Source organism: Manis javanica, chromosome 13 (assembly GCF_040802235.1).
Source record: "Manis javanica isolate MJ-LG chromosome 13, MJ_LKY, whole genome shotgun sequence".
NCBI lineage: Eukaryota > Metazoa > Chordata > Mammalia > Pholidota > Manidae > Manis > Manis javanica.
The window spans coordinates 9,787,571-9,801,753 of record NC_133168.1 but is presented as its reverse complement, the minus strand read 5'-3'; the positions used below and the strand labels follow the sequence as shown (position 1 = coordinate 9,801,753).

Here is a 14,183-nt window from a genome sequence, read left to right as displayed (position 1 = left end):
TAAACACAGAACATTCCTTGTACTAGCGTTTTTTTTCTAATTGATATTTATCATTTTCTTCCTGTATATGAATGAATGATAGCAGAAAAGTGATTGCATAGTGGTTTCATACAGCTCAATAAATTAGCCTTTGCATTTAGGAGATATACTGTACCTTAATCAATGAATAATTATTCCTTTCTAATCTCCGTAGGATCCCATAGAAAGGGGTTACACATGTAGCCGTGTTCCTTTGGAGACTGCAAACAAAGCTAAAAGTATTAGGCCCAGTTTAATTGCCTTTTGTGGCTATGTTGAGAGAAGCATCTATACCATACATATATGTGATCATCTCTTATGGCAGGGAAAGGAGCAGGGAATAAAACATGCTTCCTGTTTAACATGAATAAACTGTGTTTTGAATATAGTGGAAACAAGAAGACAGATCTTTGGAAAATGAGTTCATATTACATATGTTTTGATTAGCAGATTAAGGGAGTTCATTAAGAAATGACACGCAATTGATATATTTTGTGGATCCAAATGTTAAAAAGCTGTTAGCTGTTCCTCAGTCTTAAATTTAAACTGAATATACCTTCTTTTTTTTTTATTTAAAGCATTGGCCACATTGGTGAAGCATGGTACAGTGGGAAGAATACAGAATTTATGGTGACATAGCATGGGCTGGAATATTAGTCTAGTCCTCTATGCATTCTCACATTTAGCAAGTTATTTTCAATCCTCAGTTCCCTATTCCATAAAGCAAATACAATAATACCTTCATTCAAGTTGCTGAGAAAATTATAAATTACCTATGTAATATATACATGTAGTACTCAGCCCCTAAGCAAGATATTATATCATGTACACACACACACACACACACATACCACTCACTTACACATTCAGGTAAAAACGCCTTCTCTCCCTGCCACAATGAAGAGAGAGGCATATACAGGTTTCTATCTTGTAATAATCTACTTTGATAAATAAAAGCAGCCACCAAAAGGGAGCTTCAGGGATTGTTCCAGAAGGGATGTAAGGAGGGTGGTGCTTGATGCTTTGTGGGAAGACTGCTAAAGGCCAGCAGCTGGTTTCTGTAGAATCATAGTTTCTGGGAGTTGAGGAGGTTAGTTTTTGTTTTACATCCTTGGAAAAGTTAGCCTTGACCCTCACGTTTGGCCTAACCTTAAGTTTAATTTTAAATGTACAATAAAGTGGAAGGTTCAGCATCATAGAAAGCAGAGAGCAGCGGTCAAAGACATTTTTTCATAATTATTTCCTTCTCATCCAAAGCAATGTTACTTAAAGTTCTAATGTGACCTAGGAGATATTTAGTCTTGCTGAAGGTTGGTTGCAGATATGGGCATGGAAGAATTTTGCCTCAACCTACAGCCAACTACTACTAAAGAGCTTCCGCAAACTAGGAAATCATTCCTTGAAGAAGAGATGAGTGTCACAGCTTTCTCATCCCATGAAAGCACAAAGGGATGTCTCCTGTATTTGTTTCCTAGAGCTGCTGTAACAAATCACCACAAACCTGGCAACACAAAACAATGGGAATTTATTCTCTCGCAGTTCTGGAATTCAGAAGTCCAGTATAAATGTGTCAGTGGGCAGGGCTGCGCTCTCTCCAAAGCTGCAGCGGAGAATCCTTCCCCGTCTCCTCCAGCTGTTGGTAGCCCCAGGCGTTCTTTGACTTCCTTGGCTTGTGGCCACTTACCTCTGATCTCTGCTTCCACTGTCACAAAACCTTCTCTTTTGTGTGTTTTCTCTTCTTTGGTCTAATTAGGATACGTGTGTTTGGATTTAGGGCCCACTCTGATAATTCAAGATAACGTCACCTCAAGATCCTTAATTTAAGCATATCTGCAAAAGTCCTTCTTCCAAATAAGGAAACATTCACAGATTCTAGAGAACTGAACACAAACATACCTTTTTAGGGGCCACCACTCAACTCACTGTAATCCCTCTATTCTCTCAAATATTAAACAGAAAGTGGGATTTCTGGTTAAATAGAGACTTCCTACAGGAATTTTGCAAAGCTTGCATGTACCCTACTTTTGCTGCCATAGTTATAATTTATTTTGTGAGAAGGGCACAGCAAAATTAGTATGGCATGATAGTCACAAATTTTACATTTCATTTTTTTTCCCAAGAGAGAGGGGAAGAGAATTGTTAACTATATGGTGAGTGTTAGGGGCTCTTCAGGCTCACAAAGATCAAAGGTCTCCCACAATATCTCGTTAGAAGTTGGTGCTGACTTGGTCAGGGAGGAGAGAGTGGGTTCAAACAGGTGGATGAAGATGCCCTAGGAAACTTGTGCATCTAACACTTTACCTCTGTAGCCAGGAAGGGCTTGTTTCCCTAGAACTCCTGGATATGTTATGCACAATTCCCCATCTCTTTAAATCTTATGAGGATTTTATTGTCATAAAGCAGGTTAAAGAAGAGAGGGGAAATTGAGAGAAGAGATCCCTCGCTTCCAGTAAGCAGGCATTGATGCGTGTCTCTGTGTGTGTGTTTTTGCTGTTATACTTTTTAAAAGCTTTAATTATTTAAAAAAAGATACTGATTAACTTCTCTTGGGGCTATGTGACTTTAGGTCCATGTGAAGATGTGGCCAGAAATGTTGAAAATTACTGCTTTTAAAATTTGGCAAGGATCAATATTATCTGTTAAAGTAAATAAATCAAATAGAGAATGAGTAAGATGTATTAGTATAGAGGACGGTTGTGATGGTATGCTTGCATTCTTAAAAATTATATCTACAACACCTCCATGCACATACAGATATTTTTTTTATTTTTAGAAGTTGACATATTTATTGTGAAAACTATGGAGCTCTTTCTGCAGTTAACTCCAGTTATAATTATATAATTTCAGATCCAAAAGTTATCCTCCATTCTCCTTCCTTGTTTTTCTTTTCCCTATTATTGGCTTAAATAAACCTGTTTAGAGATATTATGACATTAAAATAACGCATGATTCGGTGATGAATAATATAGGTAATTATAGAATATTATAGACAATTTAGGTCTAGACAGAGGTACTGTTGTTCGTTGACTCAAGGTAACCCTGCTGACATCTGGTAAAACCTTGGGTAGATAGGGGCAGCTGCAGATAACTCATTAGCCCTCCCAACATATATACCACTTTCTTGATCACCTTCCAGTGATCTGTCATATACTCAGCAAACCTGTGCATTTGCTCTGAGTGTGGTTTACTTCAGGTAGCGAGCCTTATAGCAATCTGAGGACTGGCAGGAGACTGGACACTTTTGTGCATCACTTAAAAAGAATGAGGTGAAACCCAGATTACATAAAAATAACCATTTTAAATGTACAATTTAGTGGCATTTAGTACATTCACAATATTGTGCAACCAGCACCTCTATCTTGTTCCCAAACATTTTCATCACTTCAAGAGAAAACATTGTACCTGCTAAGAAGCTGAGACCCATTTCCCTCTCCCCCATCCCCTGGAAACTACCAATCTGGTTTCTGTCTGTGGATTTACCTATTCTGGACATTTCTTATAAGTAGAATCGTACAATATGTGACATTTTTGTATCTGTCCTCTATCACTTAGCATAATGATTTTCAAGGTTCATCCACCCTGTAGCATTATCAGTACTTCATTTTTCAAAAAAGGCTGAGTATTTCATTGTGTGAAGATTTGTTTACTTGTTCTTCAATTGATGAACATTTGGTTTGTTTCCATCTTTTGGATATTGTGAATAGTGCTGCTATGAACATTATTTACATGTACTGTTTGTGTTGTATTTGTTTATGAGACATTTGATTTGCAAATCATTTCTCCTGTTCTGTAGTACGTCTTTTCACTTTCTTGATGGTGTCCTTTTATGCACAAAAGATTTTAATTTTGATGAAGTCCAATTATTCTAATTTTTTCTCTTGCGACTTGTGCCTTTAGTGTCATATCCAAGTATCCATTACCAAATCCAAGGTTATTTACCCCAGTGTTTCTTCTAAGAGTTTTAGAGTTTTACCTCTTAATTCAGGTCTTTGATCCATTTCAGTTTTATGTATGATGTGAAGTAGGAGTCATTCTTTTTCATATGGATACTATTTGCCCCAACACCATTTGTTGAAAAGTTCATTTTCTTCCTATTTAATGTTCTTGGCATCATGTAAAAAATGAATTGACCATTAAGTTTATTTCTAGACTTTCAAGTCTGTTCCATTGATGTATGTCTATCCTTATGCTCCTTCCACATTTTTAGGATTACAGCAGCTTTGTATTAAGTTTTGAAATAAGTGTGAATCCTCCAACTTTATGTTTCTTTTTCAAGATTGTTTTGGTTATTCATGGTCATTGCATTTCTATGTGCATTTTAGAATAAGCTTTTCCATTTTTGCAAAAAAAGTCATTGAAATTCATGTAAGGATTTCATTGAGTCTGTTGATTGCTTTGGGTAGTATTCCTGTCTCAACAATATTAAGTCTTCTGGTCCATGAATATGGGATGCCTTTCCATTTATTTACATCTTTATTTTAATGTTTTGTAATTTTCAGTACACAGCTTATACCTCCTTGGTTAACTTTATTCCTAAGTGTTTAATTTTTTTGAGTCTATTGTGAATATAATCATTTTCTTCATTTCATTTTTACAATGTTCATTGCTAGTATATAAAACCTTAACTGATTTTTATGTGATGATCTTTATACTGGAACATTGCTGATCATGTTTATTAGCTCTAATAGTCTTTTTTGTAGATTATTTCAGACTGTACGTAAGACAATCTGTTTATGCATAAAATTAATTTTGCTTTTTCCTTTCTAAATTGGGCATTTTTACATTTGTTTCTTGTCAAACTACTATGGTTAGAGCGTCCAGTCCTGAAATGGTGAAAGTGGAATCCTCATCTTGTTCCTGATACTAAGGAGAAAACTTTCAGTCATTCATCGAGTGTAATTTTGACTCTTTTTTTTTTTTTATAAATGCCCTTTATCATGTTCTTTTTCCATGAAATTTTCTTCTATTCCCAGTTTGTTGAGTGTATTTATCATGAAAGTGTATTGGACTTTGAAAAATCCTTTTTCTGCATCATTTGAGATTATCATGTGTTTTTTTCCCCTCTTCATCCTATTAATGTGATGTATTACATTGATGGTTTTGTATGCTGAACTCTTTCTTGTTCATCATTTTAAATCCTCAACACTTATTTCAACCATGGCTGTTGCTATCAGTTGCATTCAGGCTTTGATTTATTTCATGTAGATGCAAATTAATAATGCTTCAGTCACACATGGCATAAGACCACCTGTGGGAACCTATTTGCTATTCATGCATGAGCAGCTTGGAATTGCAATGAAGGTGACAATATTCAGAGTGACCTTGACCACTAGGGAACGGAAGTCTATGGATTCCCCTTTCCTTCCCTTGGGCACATGGTTCTCACGTTAGTTTCATAAGGCTTCTCAGAAGGTCTTGCTAGATTAGGCAACCAGTGACTCATAAATGCACTGACTTGATAATATATCCATGTATTTATTTTCCCTTCTTCTGGCTTCATTTCCCTGATCCCTTGATCATATTTCCTGGGATTGCATTCAGATAAGTTACTTATTCATAGGCATTTCTGTTTGATTCTGGTTTTGGAGAAACCCAGGCCAGGATGGAACTAAGGAGTCTGCTGTACCTGTCTAGTGACCTTGCATGAGGTAGAGGCACTGACAAGGCATAGTGCAGATCCTTATACTTGGTCTCGCCCCTTTTACTAGATGTTATATAGTGCTGTGAAGCTGCTGGATTTTCATTTCAAGGGACCCTGCTACTGACTTTGGATGTTCATTTTGAGTTTGAGGTAGTCCCTGAGCTCACTGAACGTTCTTTTTCTCACTATTAAAACTTTATGCTGTTCTCTTTTTGACCACGGACAATCTTCTACAACTGTTTTCATTAATTAAAAAGGAGTGACTACCTGCAGAGAGAGTAAGAAGATGGTTCTTAAGTATCTATGAATTTTGTGTGAATGGGAACTAATGATTAAAATAATAAATCTCACGTTTTTAAAACACTATGTATCAGGTACTGTGATAAGTTTAATCCTAACATCCCTATCATGAAGTGGGTCCTCGTATTAGCCCCATTTTACCTTTAAGAGACTTGACTCCAACTCAGGAGATTCTGGCTCTTCCAAGCTTGTCTTAACTTTTGTATTATATATCCTTAGCATGTCTTCCTATGAGTGAGTTGAAAGTCTAGTTATAAAATTCATGAAATATTTGAATAAAGCTTTATAAAACGCAAACACCCTGTCTGAAATTCTATCCCTCTTGAAATGAAAACTGAGACTAACATAACCGAATTATAGAGGAGTTAAGTTTTTGATATAGAAAATCTCATTTCAGAGTATGATGCTGTATTTGATGAGATCTGGAAACAACAGAATATAACAAGAACTGTTCTTGATCCTCTTGATGGTACTCTCAGAGTTTAAAAATATGAGTTGTTCCTGTGTCTGCACAGACGGAATCTGGAGATGTTAATCTTTTGTCATTTGGCTTCTAGATGTCCTGGGCGTGTGAACCCCTGTGGAATCCACCTCACCTCCAATCTGTCAGGAAGCGTCAAAGGTGGTTGACTCCTTATGTCCTTGAGCCTGTGCGCAAAATGTGTGAGTACACTGAGATGAGGCCTTCTAAAATGACTTTATAATGGTTCTTATATTGGGATGAGCTTACCCTGTAGTTCCAGGCTGAGGAAAGAAGGGCAATATTTGGTTATGATTAGGAAATATCTTTCTTGGAATCGTCTTACATGGGCAGGCTAAGTTTTTGTCTTCGTTCAGGAGAGACTTTGATGGATATGTTTCTGAGTTAAATCCAATAGGTTTACCTCAGTGAGAAGCAAAGTTTCTTTTTCCCTATAGTTTTCAAATAGCATCCTAGCATCTCTGCTCTGAGGCAGGTTGCTGTCATCTCAAAAGAAACTCAGAACTTTGAGAGGCTTACTTGTTGAGCTAATAATTGCCTCCATGATTTAGAACTTTCAATGCTTTAGGAAATTAATTTTGGAATTACTGTATATATTTGTATGATGTGAGCTTTGTTCAAATGGGTGGATTATTTAAGGGAGACAAAATGATTATTCCCACAGGGGAGAAGATTAGGTTTTATGTTTTTTATTTTTCATGATTCAGACAATGATTTAAAACATGCATAGTCCATGAATTTTGAGCCAATTACTAAGTTTTCATTGCCTTGTGATGAACATTTGCTTAGTTTGTTGGAAACCAGAAGGGCTGAATAATAACCTAGTCAAATTAATTTAATTTGGAAAAATAGCATAATTTGACTAATTCAATGTAAAGTTAAGGAGATTGTGTTTGAAAATGGGGCTTCTTGTTGTTTTTACTAAATAAATCTATTTCACTTCTGAGCTAGACACCAAGCCTATTGTACATTTCTTTCTCACAATACAACTTCCTGTTTTTCTCTTCTTTTGATTTACTCAAAAGCAGAAGGCAAGTTTCCCACAGCAGCCAAGGTTCTTGATGAAGTTTGAATTCATGAGTTAGCATGTTTGAAGTGCTTTGGGAAGATCTGAGTTGAAGCTAGATTGAGGTGAAGGAGAAAGCATTTCTTTTTATACTTGCAGACTCCTCCTGTAGGAATGAAAATGTAATCAAGTGCTCTTAATGAAAGAATAATCATGAAAGAGCTAAGCTGAGGAAGTTTTATATGAAACCTTTTTCTATTTATGTTTTATTACACATATCAATGAGGGATTGTTGCAGGAAATAGGTAGCCACTCAAACTAGCCCAAGTTAAAGTTTTATTGTTTAAGGCTTCTAGGGACTCTCAGTGAATTTAGCAGTTATGGCAAGAATTTTAATTCCCAGCCAGTTTTAATTTTAGAAGGAAGGTTAAGGATGACAGTTTATCTCCTATTTTGCTTCACAATTTTTAAGAGAAAGGCACATCTATGACATTTATTTCAATAATTAGAATCAGGTACAAATGACACCTCCAACAAGCAGCAATCCTTTCTGCATAAACTAGCTGACACTGAAGAGGTATGTCAGTGTATTTCAAGAGCTTTTTAAATAAATCAATTAGTTCAACTTTGTCAGTGGAGTTGATTTTAAATATTTCCTCTCAGCGTTTCCTGCAGCCAGGCTTTATGCATTAAAAAGTGGTGGAATTTTCTCTCCGATCAGTCATTGAACACTCTGAGTCACGTTTTTAAATTTTAAAATCTCCCTTTGATAATTTGTGTGTTGGTTCTTCAACTAGACCCCCTTCCCATGCTAATACATCAGATACATTGAGTTTACCTTCCCTAGGCACTCCCTGTTTTGAGGGGCACATCTGTGGTAAATGAATCAGTTTACCTTCCAATCCTTTCGGACATTATTTTACTTGGAAATGTCCATCCTGCAGCCCTCACAGTCACCCTGGGACTCTTCTTGTATCTATTTCTGGGACTGGCTCTGTCTTTCTTGAATGTCTTTCTTAGGTTTCCTGCCACCACTTTAATGGAGTTCATTTTCCAGAAGATTCCTAAGAGGGATACATAGGGGGTATTTTTTGTGACCTTGAATATATCAGAATATCCATATTCTATAATTATACAATTATATATATATAATTATACAATTGTAACCATACAATTATATCCATTATATAAGTATAATTGACTTGTACTTATATTCTATAAGTACACTGGCTAGCTAATGAATTTTAGATTGGGAATAATTTTCCCTCAAAACTTTGGAGGCTTCCTCTTCATTATCTTTCAGTTTTCATATTTCTGTCTAGAAACCTGACCCCCTTCAGATTCCAGAATCTATGTTTAGGTTCCCATCTTTCCTGCTAGAAGATTTCTCTACGTGTTTGGTGATCTTTGGCTGTCTCTCTCTGTTTAATTATGTCTCTCATAATTATTTGGAAAGCCTTTATAATGGGGATACATTAATTGGTGAGGTTTCATTCTGGGCCTTTCAGTTGCTCTTGAGATGACTTTTCCAATTTTATTCTTGGAGGTAAAAACCTACTGGTCTGTATTCTTGGAACAGAATCAGGAAATGACTGGCAGTTCTCACCATTCAGTACAGAGATTTGCATTTCACCCCTATCACTCAGCAGAACATCATACCCTGTCTTCTGAAATGCAAACCTCATTTGGTGTAAACCTCTGATCATCTGTTGAGATCCAAGAAGGGATCTGGCATTTAACTGTTTCTTGGTAAACTTTCCATTGATCTTCTTGTTTTATTCATATACTACTTCCCCACTACACTAACATCTCACCTTCAGAAAGACCTGGTATTTCCATATCCTAAGACCTCTGGGTTTTTGTGGTAAAATTATCAGTTTCCTATTGGCTTCCTTTAATTCAGGTTGAAGTTTCAACTTCATTTTGCTAAGCAGTTAACTATTCGTCCAGCTCTCTTCCAACATTTCAAGAATGTTTTTTGATATTACTTTTCTACTATCTTATCCTCTTCTATCTTTTTGCATTCTTTTGGGTTTATAAGTCTTAAAATTCTTTCACTGTCAGTTTAGTGTGATTTTGAAAGGGTGAGGAATAAATAAATGCATGCATCCACTCCTGTGCTTAATCAGATGTTCGTAAAATACCTTAAAGCAGTATATGCAAAAGATTGTGATACCTCTGTGGAGGTATCTGTTATTTAAAGTATTATAAATTTATCACTATAGTATCTGCAATCAAAAGAGGACATAAATCCTATGAAAACATAAAGGCCTACCTTCTCCAGCTCACATGCTGTTTTCTCAGAAGAGCTAATTCACGCGGAACCTTTATAGAGCTTCCTGCCTCAGTTCTCCAGTTGCGCTTTTCAAATCCTTCCCTTATACATACATTTTCCTCTATCTGTTTATCTTTTTTTCACTAAGCTTCAGCTACTTGGAGCCAAATATGAAGCCTTATTCATCTTTGTACTCCCTGGGTGGAGCACAGTGCTTACCTAACGTGTAGTAGGTGCTTCATACATGGCAATGGAAAAATGTTGAATGACTATGTTAACCATTTGCCCACATTTTCAAGGAACTCTTGGACTCTCATACTCACAGTAATACTCTCCAGTCTTTTCATCTTTTCCCATTCCCAGCTCTCCCATGCGCAAGCAAGCTATACATTTGCTCATCACTTGAGCTGAATATATGTTTCTGTATATTTCTATTGCCTACTTCATCTTTACAATTTAACTGAGGCTGTTTAATCACTTGAGATATTTTACTAGTCAAAACAATTTTCTCCAGAATGAGGCAACATGGTTTTTTTCTATGTTGGCCATTTACTGACATTTATACCAACATCCTTGCCTGTTAGGATGCATATGGATGGCTTAGACACAGTTGTTAATTTAATTCAAGAGTTATTCACTCCTCATGTGTTTTCTTTGGAATATTGTACTTAGTACTGTTTGGAAGTCAAAATGAGTGAGAAACAAATCCTGCCACTAAAAAGCTTACATAATAATAAGTGAAAAGATATAAGATGGTGCCCTATAAAAAAGGTAAAAACTAATGAGTGCTATGAAATTCAAGAGGGAGATCTCACAAATAAATGGAATCACAAAGCATGTTTTGGGGGAAAGAGCACAATTCTTCAAAGCACAATTTGAAATATGGTGGAAAAGAGAGAATCCAATGGAAAGGGATGAGACATTAAAGTAAGAGACAGAAAGAAATAACTAGATGTACAGGAAGTATGCAGTTCATTTGGCTAGAGAGCAGAGCAGAGGCTATACAAGGATAAATGGAAGAAAGAGCTAGAAAACAGGCTGAGCCATTTTGTAGAGAATTTGAATTTCAAGCTAAAGTTGTTTTTTTTTTTCAATGAAAGAGCCAACGGGGAGACACTGAAGGTTTGAAGCTGGGGAATATTAATATCTGAAGTACAATATATAAGAATATTAGTGAGGCAGATGTATCAGAAGAGAAGAAATAGGAGAACCCATTAAAAGCTACTTTCATAGCTTGGGGAGAAAGAAATTAAGCTTCTGAAAAGAGTTAAGATAATAGGAATAGAATACACATATTTTATGTGCTCATTACTATTGACTTATTACTATTCAGCTGTTTACTTACCCACTGTCTGTCCCTTTCCACTGGAATGTAGTCTTGAGAGCTGAGGTTTTGTCTGTCTCCTTGAGCCCTGGTCTGCAAAGCCTAGAAAGGTGCTTGCAATATTGCAGTTGCTCAGGAAATGCTATTTGAAGGAGTTAAGGCCTCAGAGAAGGAAAAATGATAGAAGGAAAATCAAACAGGTCAGTGTCAGATACGTGAATTAAGTGAAATAAATCCAAATAGGTCAGTAATCCCAGTTAATGACAATGGAGTGAACTCTGCAAGTAAAAGAGAAAAATGGTCAGACCGGATTTTTAAAATCCCAGTTGTATGCTGTGTGAAGAGTCATCAGTAAAGCATAAAGAAAAAGCAAAGATGAAAGTAAAAGATGGAAAAATTATCCCAGATAAATACTAACCAAAAGAAAGCTCCTGCAAGTCTATCATTTTTATATAAAATAGATTTTAAATTAATATAAAGTTAGCGGACCATATACGTGTATGTTTATATATTTAGAAATTATGTATACCTAATACTATAATTAAAATGATGTAACACGTAAATGGACAGAACTACGTGGAAGATTGGCAAACTCATGGTCCAAAAACCTACCTGCTTCTCTTAGTGCCCAACCCAGCCTTCATCCAAGGGGTCTAGATCGAATTTACATAGAAATTCCCTTTTAATCACTAACGGAGTGTGTAGGCTGAGTGGAAAAAGTAATGGCATTACAGACTGCACGAATATCATCAGCTAAAGGACAAAGGGCAAAAATAAAAGTGGAAATGGCTGGCACACAGAGTATATGGTAGGTGAAGGTGGGCAGACAGGCCCTACCTGGCTGAAGAGAGTCTGGTGTGTGACCAAGATTTCAAGCCGGGGACAAGCGCAGTCAGACTGTTGGGGAAGATCATTTTGGCGAGTGTGTGGAGGCGTGCAGAAGGGAATGCGGAATGCAGAATAAGTGGGAAGGCTGGGATAAAAGGCAATAGCTGGGAGAAAATCTCAGTAATTCAGGCATAAGCCAATGAGGTCCTGAAAACAGGCACTATCAGCAGAAATTGAGGAGAAGATTCATCTTTGGTTGATGTTAAGGAAATATAATTGTTAGTACAAGTGGCTTTTGGAGGGGAAACATATCAGTATAGCCCCCACGTTTCTGAGATGGGTAGATGGTAATGTTAATAAACAGCACACGGTCTATAACAGGAGGGCAGGTTTAAGGGGATATACCTATAACACTTGAGGTTTAGCATAAGCTTTTATTTAAAATTAATTTTGTAATTAAAGAATATTTGTGATAATACACCAGAAAATGTCATACTCTCCTACTGAGTTTTTTTTCCTCATGGAACCAGGTGTTATGACATCTCTGTGACGTCTGTAACATGACATCACCTAAGAGATCTTCACCAGGAATTGGCAGACCTGAGCTTAAGTCCTTACTCAGCCATTGCTATGACCTTGTTTGTATCTTATGTGCTAGTGTAGGTGATTCTGTCTTTCTGTTGAACAACAATTTAGATAACTTCCTGGCTATGGTAGATTTTCCAATCCCTTCCTTAAAACTATCATCATTAAAAACCATCCCAACTTAGGTGCCCTCAAATATGCATGCTCTGAACCAGTGTTACCTCTATTGAATTCAGTGCAGTTCCACCAACTCTTGATAGACTGAATCACATATTTAAAAATCTCATGCTTCATATTTCCCATTCTTTTCCTATTTTAAGAACTAATTTTTGAAAAATCAAAAACTTGACAGTAATCATGGTGATGATTATGGTAATGATGACGATGATGATGAAAGTAGAGAGCTTTCTTATGGTTCAAATTAAGCATTTTAAGTGTAATTCTTACAATGACATCGCATTGCAGGTGCTATTAGCCCTGTTTTGTATTTGAGGAATCTGAGGGTCTGAGAACTTAAAAACTTTCTAGGGGTTCCGTAGCAGTTGAAAGGTGAAGCTGGAATGTAATTCCAATTCTCTGATTCCTATGTTTGCATTCCTAATAATTATACAGAATGCTATGGGAAATTGGGCTTGGATTTGATGAATCAAAAATGTTATTTGTAAGGTACCTTCCTGTACTGAGAGTACATCTACTGCCTTGGGTTTCACAGACAGCACAGTGTATTTTTTACGAACCAGGCAACAGTCTTCCAGTTCATGTAGAGAAAGGAGCTACGTCTGTGTTGGAGAGAAAAATGGTCAGCACAAATGTGTTCACAAAATTTATTCCCTTTTATAAATATAAATTCTTTTGTTGTCTTTTCATCAATATAATCACTTGAAAAGAGTTAGTAATTATGGCTTTTTACACTGTTTTCCTTTTTTCTGTATTAGTGAAGTATGGCCTATAGCATGCCTTGCAAGTTCCTCACTAAGAAATTCACTAAACCAAATTCTGTGTTAATTCTCAGAACTGAAACAAATTGACTTTTGTGATGTCTGCCGTAAAGTGTTCAATTATATACTGTCCTGAGAAAAAAGTCAACAATGACTATGTATTTTCTAAGGTGCTTGAAGAACTTTAAGACTCATAATTACCATTAAATGATAGGTTTTCTAATAATAACCTTACTGGATGTCATAGCTGTGTTGGGGTCTGCACCAAACAAGAGTCAGCTTTTGAGAATCCAGTTACACATTTTTTAAAAATAATTTTGTAAAATTAAAAGTCCTCTAATTGTCCTTAGTCCTTGTCACGTTCTGGGAAAGCCTCCAAAGGTTCTGTCAGATCATATGTTGTATTTTTGCTTAATATCAACACTAGAAGCATAATAACAAGAGTTTATGTAAGCTATGTACCATGTGCCAGGACTTGTGCTATGTGGTTTACATGCTTTACTTACCTCGGCTCCAGAATATTTGGTGCTAGTTACAATTATTATCCCTCTTTCACAAATGAAGACAAGAAGTCTCAGAGAAGTTAAATAACTTGTCCAAGGTCACACACACAGTGTATACCAAAACTGGGATTTGATCATATATTCTGCTAAAATGTGTTCAAAGGCCCTGTAACTGAAATTCGCGCAGTTGCAGAGAGCAGTGGAGGCACACAGAATGCCCGTTTGTTTCTGTGGCCTCACATCTGGATCATCATTCTTGACAGCTTGATGCACCCTTAAACGAA

The 14,183-nt window shown here is 36.4% G+C and overlaps 1 long non-coding RNA gene across 2 annotated transcripts in view; it reads left to right on the top strand.

The window, feature by feature from the left end:
* LOC140845754 (uncharacterized) overlaps window positions 1-14,183 on the top strand; it is a 708,702-nt gene that overhangs the window by 251,268 nt on the left and 443,251 nt on the right. For both annotated transcript variants that reach the window (XR_012124624.1, XR_012124625.1), the window contains one exon: window positions 6,517-6,622. This is a non-coding gene — a long non-coding RNA (uncharacterized lncRNA). The remainder of the gene's footprint in view (window positions 1-6,516; window positions 6,623-14,183) is intronic.